Source organism: Misgurnus anguillicaudatus, chromosome 18 (genome assembly GCF_027580225.2).
Source record: "Misgurnus anguillicaudatus chromosome 18, ASM2758022v2, whole genome shotgun sequence".
Lineage (NCBI taxonomy): Eukaryota > Metazoa > Chordata > Actinopteri > Cypriniformes > Cobitidae > Misgurnus > Misgurnus anguillicaudatus.
The window spans coordinates 26590340-26601913 of NC_073354.2; the positions used below are offsets into that span (position 1 = coordinate 26590340).

At 34.9% G+C, this 11574-nt stretch overlaps 1 long non-coding RNA gene across 1 annotated transcript; it reads right to left on the bottom strand.

The window, feature by feature from the left end:
- Positions 1-4279: 4279 nt before the first annotated feature.
- On the bottom strand, positions 4280-7004 carry LOC129429185 (uncharacterized). Its single transcript, XR_012358688.1, has 4 exons — positions 6287-7004; positions 5879-5931; positions 5617-5659; positions 4280-4415 (listed from the first exon to the last, which is right to left on the bottom strand). It is a non-coding gene; the product is annotated as an uncharacterized lncRNA (long non-coding RNA).
- Between the last annotated feature and the right edge of the window lie 4570 nt (positions 7005-11574).

An 11574-nucleotide genomic window follows, 5' to 3' on the forward strand; every position in this document is an offset into this window, starting at 1 on the left:
AAAGCTGTATTCTATAGCTTGGACACACCAACTCAGTGGCTTAATCGTTTACTCAGTGGCGCATGCGGTTAGTGCTGTGCTTTGGGAAAATGAGGTCATGGGCTCGAATCCCAGCTCTTACTTTCACTTATTGAGATTTCCTTTTGTGTTCCCTTTAACACGTTCTTCTTGACCTGTCTGGTTTTCCACACGTGTTATATTTTTGAAATCTTTTCTGTTGTTGCTCCGCACTGCAGTGGTTCTGCTCAGCATTTGCTTTGCTTCGGGTTCGGGCTCTGTATTGCGCACTTTCTGCGCTTTGCGCATTTGCTGCGTCGTGTGGTTTTTGCTGTGCTTTGGGTGCTCATTGCGCTGAAGGTGCTTGACCCCGCAATTGCTGCTTGCAGCTATATTTATTATTATATTTCTTCTTCCCCAATGGGAGTCTATGGCAGCCCTATGAACCGTACATAGGAAAATGAAACAAATTTGGCACACTTGTAGTGGTGGTCCTAAATAGTCATGTGACCAACTATGGGGTCTCTAGCATTAACTCTATAGCGCCACCAACACTTCAAAAATTCAATATTCAAATGGTTATAACTGTAGAATCATTTGATCAACAAAAACTCTACCTAGTACATCTGATTCCTCTCCTCACGCTCATTACAATGACCACCTTACATTAAGACTCCACCCATTACAGTAGCGGCCATTTTGAAAAGTACAGTATTTTGTTTTTTCGCTACTACTTTTGCAGTGTTCATTGCATTGTTACGCAATTTGGCACAGATAATCTTTGAACCGAGCCGCAGAGAAATGACCGAACAGAATTTTGATTTTTATCTTTGTTCAAAAGTAATAAATGCGTACTTTTATCGATGTCGACCCAAAATTCGTTCTGAGTCATTATCTCGGTCATTCTTTGATCAATTGAAATGAAACTTGGTACCCTTCATAAGGACCATGAACTGGGGTACCATGCCAAATTTGAGGACAGCGCCACCTATGGGTCATGAGATATGAAAAATGGCTATTTTTGCCCATAACTCTTGAAATGTTTGATAGAAAATTATGATCTTGGTGTCTATGGATTCCTTGGCTCATGACCAATCTGTCGATATATATTATGCCGGAAATGACCAAACCGCCTGTCCACTATTTTGAATTTTGTTTTAAATTGTGATAACTATTATTCTATATAATGTATCGGCACAAAAATCGGTAGGAAGCATCGGTATGATGTCCTGAAGGTACCTGGGAAATCTGAAGACAGCGCCACCTAGGGTTCATAAACTATATAAAACAGCCCATAACTTCTGAAAACTTTGTCTGATATTCATTTTCTTTGTGAATTTTTATTCACTGGTTTATGTCGATTGCAACGATATCTCATTTGTCAGTTTTCAACATTCTGTTCATATCTTATTTCATAGCATATGTGCAGTAGTTTTTTCGCTACTACTTTTGCAAATTAAGTCTATTTTATGCCAGGCTCTGCTCACATAAACTTTGGAGCAATCCGCACAGAAATGACCAAACACATTTTTGATATTCTCTGCCATTCCCGAGAAATACCTGTCCAAAGTTGACTGTCCCTGTGACATTGTCTCTTCGTCATATTAATTTATTATGACTGTATTATAACATGTTGTGCATTCCTATACAACCATGTTTTTCTTGAATTAAACTTTAACTCTTCTCACTTAAACTATCTGATTCTCATATAAATTGTAATTTTGTTATTTCTGCTCTGCAATGTCATGTCTGCACCTTCCTTCCTCCATTTGAATGCTTGCAGCTCTGAAAACCTTGGCTAGCTACATTGCCTGTGTAGCTCAGTCTATTAAATCGCATGCATCAAAACTCAGAGGTTAAGGGTTCGAATCCCGTCTGATGCATGTGTTATGTTTTTCTATTAATATTTGTTTTGAGTTTATTCTCACCTATTATTCTCAACCAGTCTGTTTTCCATGTTCTGCACGGCTTGCAATTTGGTGGCCAAGCATCATCACCAGTTCAAAAATGCAGTAGCGGCCATTTTGAAAAGTACAGTATTCAGTTTTTTTGCTACTACTTTTGCAGTGTTTGTTTAATTGTTACACAATTTGGCTCAGATTATCTTTGGACCGAGCCACATAGAAATGACCAAACAGAATTTTGATATTTATCTTTGTTCAAAAGTAATACATTTGTCAACAGGAATAACTTTGAAACCATTTAATCAACTAAACTTCTATGGAGAATATTTGATGAGGTAATCTATGCCTTCCCAGTAGCTCAACCAAATGCGTGATGGGCATGAAATCCAGAAGTTGCGGGTTCAAATCCAGCGTAGGGCAACAATTAAAATGGTTGACAAATTTCTGTCATGTAGAGTCAAATGTTCGAACAGGTTTGACTACCTACAGGGGATTTAAAGAAATATTCTGTTCTTGCGAAAAATCTCTCCAAACTTGAACATACACATTGTCACTACAGCAATCTAGCTTAAGCAGCTGTCTGTATGTATGTGGTCTCCCCTGTAGCTCAACCAGATGAGTGACAGGCATGAAACCTGGAGATCATGGGTTCAAATCCTGGCTAGGGCAGCAATTGAAGTCTCTTACTTTAGAGTCAAAAGCGTCAATTCATGATTTGTATTTTACTTTATTAGTTTTACAGGTTTTATTTCGTTTGTGCTCTTTTGGTTTAAGTCTCATGTGTAACATGTATGATGCTTTGGTGGTTCAATTGTTTTCTAGGTCAGCATTGGACTAATCGGTCCTTCTTTCAGCATGCAAATAAATATTATACTTCAAAATTTTTATTTTTTCATTATGGTTATTCTCATCGGAGTCCTGTGTGCTGATAGTTCCCATACATATCTGCTACATTGCATTCTTCAATTGCATGTCCTTTCAGCTTCGTTGCGTGTTGCAGGACCATTGTTGCTTGGCCCCGTATCGCTGTCTACAGCTATATTTTTATTTATTGGTTTCTCAATTGTTTTGCTTTTTTTACCATTTTCGCTTGGGTTTAGGGTTAGAACAACTTTTTGTTATATAAAAATGACATCCTAACCCAAACCCCAACTCCAAGCGACCATGGCTTAAATATGGACAAAAACATGGAGAAACCTGTATATTAAATAACCTCATTAAGCAAATCTAAAATCTAACCCTAAACCCAAGTGAGAATGGTTTAAAAAACGGAAGGAATTGAGAAGCCAATAAATAAAGCGACAAAAAAGATGCCCCGTTTAAGTGAATGGGAAGGACTTGCGTATCATATGCACGCCAAAGTGGAGTTTGGCGTGTGTATTGCACGAGTTTTGCACTTCGTGCTATTTGTGCGCATCCTCAGGAGACTGGGTAGGATATTGATGAATGCTTGTAATTAGTTATCTATGGGCTAACATTACAGTCTTACTGCAGTTTAGCAGACTCAGCATTTGTTATAACAATTTATACCATGGGTCTGTTGAATGCTGTATTCTGATTGGTTGAGAAATGTTCTGTGGGTATGCATTATTTTTTGATAACCACACACCTAACTTGTCTTAAAAATAGGCACCGGAGCAATGTTTGTGGTAACCGTGGTAAAAGGGGAATAATGGACTCCGGTCCTTTGAATTATTTGAAAATAATGCACATCCGCTTCGCGTCGTGTCGCATTACCACCTTGGGTGTGCATTATTTTCTTATAATTCAATTGCAATTGCATTGTTCATCATTTGATTTATGCTATATTATGTAGACCTATAAAACAGAAACTGTAGAGCACAACATATTCTGCTTATTGCAGAATCCATATAAATTGAGCCCACACAAGGTCTAGTAGTGTAACCGCGGCCTCGTACCATTAAAACAATAGCTTATAATATTTATATTCTGTTCCTATTAGCATGAATACTGCCAACAATAAATCATTTAGATCAAATAGAAACTGACTGTTTACAACTTTACCGGTTACTGTCATACTGAAAACTGAATATTGTTTTATTATTCATGATCAGATAACACACAAAACCCATCTGTGCATGTGTTATTGATGCTGATGTTGAGATATGGTGCAATAAACCCATCTGAACATGAGCAACTGTAACTTCCATTTACATTTGTGCAGATGGAGTTTGGACCACAAACAGATGGATACAGCTGACATTCATCCACATCTGTAACAGGAATGACAAATAAAATTAAAAAACAAACATTCGAAAACATTTCCTAACAGAAAACCCCTCTGACACCTTTAATCAAATATTCAATAAATTACCAGCAAACATTAAGAAATGATTGAACACGTACCAGTGCATGGGTTATTGTTGTTGATAGATTCATTCATCTTTGTAAAATTATATCCACTCCAACAAAAGCAGGAGTAGTTTCCACTATTATTGTAACAATATGCATTTGGCCCACAAACCAAAGACGAGTTGAGGCATTCAATGCTAACTGAAAGCAATGAAAAGAAACTTTACAATCAATAGAACTAAAAAGTTTAAATGTGTTTTTGCAAGATGTATTCCCTTGTTGAGGACACAAGCATTTCACTTCATTTTTGTTCAGTCAACCCAAAGATTTGGCTTAAATCTTTTTAATTGGGTTACTAAAACTGATATATAATGAAACATAACTATTTTTTTTGTACACTGTAAAACGTAACAGCTGGATCAACTTAAAAAAAAAATGTTTATGTTTAAATGAAATGTTTAAATATATATATATATATATATATATATATATATATATATATATATATATATATATATATATATATATATATATATATATATATTTTACCTTAACGGCGCATTCACAGGGGTGTAAGCGTTAACGCTTAATGGAAGGCTTGTCTGAAGCGTGGCCAAAAGCCAATCACAGTGGCCGCTACACATGCTCCGTTCTTCCATAAACGTAATTGGCTGGCTCAGTCTACGTAATTTGCATAAGGCGATCTGATTGGCTGACGCACGCGTTGCCGCTTGAAGAGTTGAGAAATTTTCAACTTCTGCCGCGAGCAACGGCACTGACGCGGCGCCGACGGATCCACAATTCAGTTCGGCAACGCATGGCTTCACCCATTAAAAGTGAATGGGAAGCGTTAACGCTGACGCCCCGTGTGAATGCGCCGTTAGTTTTTCACTTAAGTGGGGAATTGTAAGTTTATAAAACAACGTTTTTATGTGTTACCACTTAAAGTAAGTTATAGTATAGAGCAGCTTTCACTTTTTACAGTGTAAGGATACATCTGATTTTGCTAAATAGTACACACTTGTTGGTGCTGTCATAAATATGTTAAGGATCTTTACATATCTAAGATTTTATCCCTGATGTTGACTTGTTCTCGTGATCTATTTAAAAATGTCTTATTGCCTTTGCAACATTGTGTTTAATTTTACATTCTGTTTTTATCTGAATTTAAAGCATACATTCTTTAATAGAATAAAAGAAATAAAAGACCAGTGCAGTTATTAAAAAATAAAAGAAACAATGCAAATATAAGTTAATTCAGAGTGGAGTGATGTAGCGATGAGTTTTGTTTGGTTTCTTAAAATGATAAACAAATATTCTGCACCTGTTGTGATTTCATAAAGTGAATAATCTCAAAGTATTATTCAAGATACAGTTTGTATAAGTAGAGATCAAAACAGACCTGCACGTTTGTTATGTGTCAGTGGTTCACTTCTGGTGTTTAACTGGAATAAAAAAAATACATGTTTTATTATAAGATTTCATTATTTCAAAAAATAACATAGACGGAATTTATTAATCACAAACACGCTATTATTATGATTATAATTATGAATATAACAATTTAGCATGTAAAGTGATAATGCTATTTGGTTATGGTTACAGACTACTGTACTCTATGTTTATGTGTGTTATAAATGATAAAACATTATACTCAATCTTACGTAGACCAGCAGGATTATGGAGAACCCCAGTAAACCTAATATTATGCGCGTTTCTGAGAAATGAAGACATTGTTACAATCAAATCATTTTAGACAAAGAAAATATTTGCTCTGATAAAAAAAATGTAGCTGTCTACAAACATGAGTCACATATGAAAAGGCAATTCCTATATTAAGGCTACTGAAAAACTTATTTCTCTTTACATCTAGGTCAAAGAGTGACAAAAATGATTCTGAGCCAATTTTTCTTCAGATAAAGTGGACAAGGATGTTCCCTATACTGTATCACTGGATAATACCGGAAATCATATAGAAAAATGTAAACTGACCAAAGACTTGTGCCTAAAAATTGCTGCAGAATTTATACAGAATTAAACATACAGCAACATGCAACATAGAAATATTGTACCTCCACCAGCCATGTTTTGCTGTTAAAGTGTGAAGAAAAATTCCTTGAGTGTACTTCTACATGTATCCGTATTCACTGTATCTGTAAATAGGAAAATTCTCACATTAATTATAAACATGCATCTGATACAGTAATAAGAGGTTATATACAGTTATCATTACAGCAAAGGGACCAAATATGTTGCTTTTTATGTCAATAATAAACAAAGTTGTGCATAAAGCTGTATTATTTATCAAAAGGAAGTTTTTTTGTAAAGCAGTGGTCATGTACAGTATATAAACTAAAATGCAAATTGTAATATAAAGATTACAATACAAAGTGTCATAATTATGGCCAAATAATTAACAGTATGCACATCCAACCGAGTTTAAAGTACAATTCTGGATTTCTACTTTACAGCACAATTAATAGACAAAATCAATTCATTGGCGGTCTTACCTTGCCTCTGGAAAATATTCATATGTCATCTAGTTTCTCACTGACCAACATTTGCTTCTTATCGCAACCATCCTAGAGTTAATTTATCACTGACAAATCAAACACAACTAGTATTTATTACCTTCCTTCTTCCTTGTTTCATAACCTCTATGTGTGACCCGGTGTTTATTCTTGCTCGAGAACATGACTGTGATAGCAGCATCCCCTTTTGAGAGAGTTCACGTCATTTTAAATGATTATGTGTTATGGCATTTTTTTGAGCATGTTTGTAACAATGGGAAATCGAGTCTTAGTTCAAAAAATAGTGGTTTCACATTCTTTCTTACATTTTTCGTTACAATGTACTTATGCACGAGACCATTACAGATGAACATGATAGCAGTTGAATGATTTTAAAGATATCGTTTCCAGATGAGTGGATCTGGTTGTTTCTCTGATCATAAGATTAACCGTAGTGCTTGGTTTTCACCGCAGTGTTTTAAAGGTAAAAAAATGCTAAAGCTATACAGTACTTTGTCCATCTGCACATTGACAAAAATGTTCAGTTGTTACTTTAAAGAGCTAGAGAGCTTCTACCGGACCTGACTTTTAAAAAAAAGAAGCTATATAAAGGCAAACCATTACAGTGATTTAATAGATGTGGTGAACACACTTTGTTTCTGTATCTATGCAGCCAGAAAGCAACATTCCTTCATGTCTAAGATAAAGTCAAAACTATTGGCAGGGGATATGGTATGTAACAACAAATAATGATGATAGATCATGATAATACTCTGAGTTGAGTATACTCCGCTAGTACAGAGTATTGTACTTGTAGCCTAATCTCTAAATCCCCCCTATAAAAAAAAAGACAAAAAACATCCACTATGAACTGTCAGAAAAATATGGTCACAAGCTGTTACTGGGTCAGTACCCTTTAAAAAGGTTCTATAGATCAACCATGTTCTGAGTATCCTATCCAGAAAGGCAAGAACCGGTACTGACGCCTGCACAAGACCTCCATTTGTTTTTATTTTTATGAAAGATTACACTCTCCTTGCTATAAGAGGTCTTAAAGAAAACACTCAAAACTTGTGTGATGCTATTTTGTTCTTAGTAATTTGCCTTTAAAGTTTTTCTTGAGACTAAAATATCAGATTAACAATGCCCTCTTCTGGCCAAATCACGACATTGCAAAAAAATTGAACAAAATAGCCTGTGAATAATCATTTTTGACTTATTTTTATGCACAAAATCATCCAACATGAAAATCATGCCTTGTTAATTATTCATTATTAGTTTACGCCCTTCACCCGTGTGTCCTTGTTCCCTAGTTCTTCCCTATTTAAAGCCATTGTCCTGTGTCGGATCATTGTGTGTGTCACGTTTGACACTGTCATGGGTCCTGTTTTGGTTTGCCATGTCTTGTTGTATGTTATCATTTATATTCTTGCCTTGTTTACCCCCTTGAGGGTGTTTTTGTTATATAATAAAAGTCTTTTTGGTTGAGAGCTGTCTGCACTTGGGTTCTGTCCTTCATATCCCTGACGATTTTATGTAAGTATAACCTCAATATCTTTGGGCCAACAAACCTTTTAACAGTTTAATCTACATTGTAAAATTGCAATGCTTTCGTTGTTGATTTACTCTGTTGGTGAAACACGCTATAAATACATTTAAATTTAATTAAATCAACATTAGAGGTTAAAATTAATAGGAAATCAGTGATTAAAATCAAACTTTATGAGATGTTAGCCAGGATTTCATAGACAGCATCACACATATAAAAATTGTAGAGTAATATGATTAATTTATCCATGTATTGTGACAGTCACATACTGTATATTTAGCTTAAAATCAAAGCTCTGCAAGTGAGCAAATTCAGGAATTAATATATTTTGTGTCTAATAGCATGGTGCAAAAGACAACACTAGGCACTAACAACATTAAATAATAATAATAATAATAATTTAATAATAAATGTTGATTTAATTAATTATTATGAGTGTATTAATATTATATATTAATATTATTATTCTTATAAAATAATTATGAAATAGTAATGAATAAAAAGTCTCATATCGTATTATGAGATATAGGAGCATCCAAGTTTGATCTCAATGATTAATTTTAATCTTTGACATGACCTTAGGCAGTCATTGTTAAAGTTTAAGTAATTTTATCATGTCAATGGGACCAGATTTTTATATGTAAATTGACCTTGATTTATTTCCTAATGCTAACATTATGGGATTATGTAAGTCTAAAGTGATTTTTTTGTGTTTGGTACCCAAGTAATTTGCCTTGCTTAAAGTAAACTTTATCTAAATGTATTATTAATTAAAACAAAGGCAACACGTTTTGCATTAAATTTATATCGAGTTGTCACACAACAAAACACAATAAACCCAGCATTAGCAGTAGTGTATTTAATCAGAAATACACAAATACATACCAGAGGCAAACAACAAAACTGTACAAAGGAAGTACAACATGCAAGTGTAGCATATTAATTCGTTTTTGCATTAAATATCAGCATATACAGTACATAGGCTACTGTACATCAAATGTATCTTCAATGTGGATTAAGAACAACTGACAAACCTACTAGTAGTGATTGGATTAAGACAGCTAAGATGTTTAAAATGGTAACAGTATCACATTATATTTTAGTGCAAATAGCACAAACAATGCATTCATAAAAGCCATTAAAACATTTATACTCAACCAATCATGGCAAAACTGCCAAGTCAAATTTAATCTAGAGCTTATGTTTATGTCCAATGTAAACCCTGCATACACAATTTTCCAATGGTTTATATTAAGTGGATTTACAAATCAAAAACTAGCAATCCTTTGAAACTTCAATCTACATAAAACCTGTTGTCAAAGAGGATTCAACATCAAATGTATCTTCAATGTGGATTAAGAACAGGCATTTATAATGCTAGTAGTAAATGGATAAAGATCAGCAAAGGTTTTTTTTTAAATAGTAAGTAACAGTATCATAGTAGATTCATAAGTTAAAATAGCTCAAACATTGCATTCTAAAGAACCATTAAAAGTTTAGACTGAACCAATCATGCCAAACCTGCCAAGTCACATTTAAAGGGATAGTTCGGCCAAAAACGATATTAAACCCATTATTTACTCACCCCCAAGCTGTCCAAGGTGCATATGTCCATCGTTTTTCAGACAAACACATTTTCGGATATTTTAGAAAATATTTTAGATCTTTCTGTTGATTAAATGTAATGTTACGGGGTCCAGCAATAGTCCACGACCTTCAAGTCCAAAAAAAGTGCGTCCATCCTTCACAAATTAAATCCAAACGGCTCCAGGATGATAAACAAAGGTCTTCTGTGGGTAATCCGTGCGGTGTTGTTGTAGAGATATCCGTGTTTGGAATGTTATTGACGTAATTGACTGCCTTCCGGTAGCGCCGCCATCTTAGAGTCATCCGCATTCAGGATGAGAGCTTATGCAGCATACAACGGTTTCTCTGCTGCTGCTCTGTCCCCCGCCCTCCGAATTTGTCATACGTCACTAAGAAAAGTGCGTACACTACGCTAATACTCTCTCCTGAGTCTAAGATGGCGGCGCTACCGGAGGGTATTTAATTGCGTTAATAACATTTTGAATGTGGATATTTCTGCAACGGCACCGCATGGATTGCCCTCAGGGGACCTTTGTTTGTCATCCTGGAGCCGTTTGGATTTGGTTTGTGGAGGATGGACGCACTTTTTTTGGACTTGAAGGTCGTGGACTATTGCTGGACCCCGTAACATTACATTTAATCAACAGAAAGATCTAAAATATTTTCTAAAATATCCGAAAATGTGTTTGTCTGAAAAACGATGGACATATGCAACTTGGACAGCTTGGGGGTGAGTAAATAATGGGTTTAATATCGTTTTTGGCCGAACTATCCCTTTAATCTAGAGCTTGTTATGTTTACTTCTAATGTAAACCCTGCATACACAATCTTCACATTCAACAAATACAACAACAACATTTTTCAAAATTGACAGATACAAAAAACTGTCGAACATGACTGAGGACAATTGAGGTCATTTGGTTTTTCCAGTAGCAACACAGCCTTTTGGACCCTTTTACTGAAAGAGCCTGTTCTTTAGATGAAGAACTTTATTTTAAAGTTTATCTCCATCCAGTTCCATAAAAAATTTTTGTATTACTTCAAAGGTATAGCGGAGATAAACAGGATAGCTCAAGTTTAGGGAGTACATCAATCCGAACAGCATGGCAACAGCTAATGGTACATTATCAAGGTACTGCAACACCTTGATGCCTTCCAGTATAATGCCAACATCCTCGGATTCATCACAAGCAGCATGCTGTTTAAGAACATAAACTCCAACAGTGGTGTCTTGAATTGCCTCATTGATGCTGACTTCATCCATGCCCTATACAAATATAGTTAAAAAAAAGGTTAATGTTAAAGCTAAAATTGTTAGAATGAAAGTATCATTGGAAATTAGTAGAATGCAACAAAATATAAATTTAAAAAGACAAATAAAGACAGTTCTATGTCAAGTTGTTTATGTACAGCAGCCTGTTGATATAATTTAACTGTTGAATCATACAAACGGAAGCAAATCAAATAATTGTTAAATCCTGATTTGTCCAATGAGAAAGTAATTATTGTTAACATGCAGTTCGCTTGAGTTCAGCATCATGGACATCACAGCTAACAAAGCCATAGGACACTAAAAATTAATGCTTACAATACATTTTGAAACACCTGGTATTGTGTGACTTCTCCTACTAACTAAACATTGGTAAATCGCATTGCGTGAATCATTTAATTAATCTCCTCCCAACAATTTTGCATCTGCAGAAAATTGTCTTAC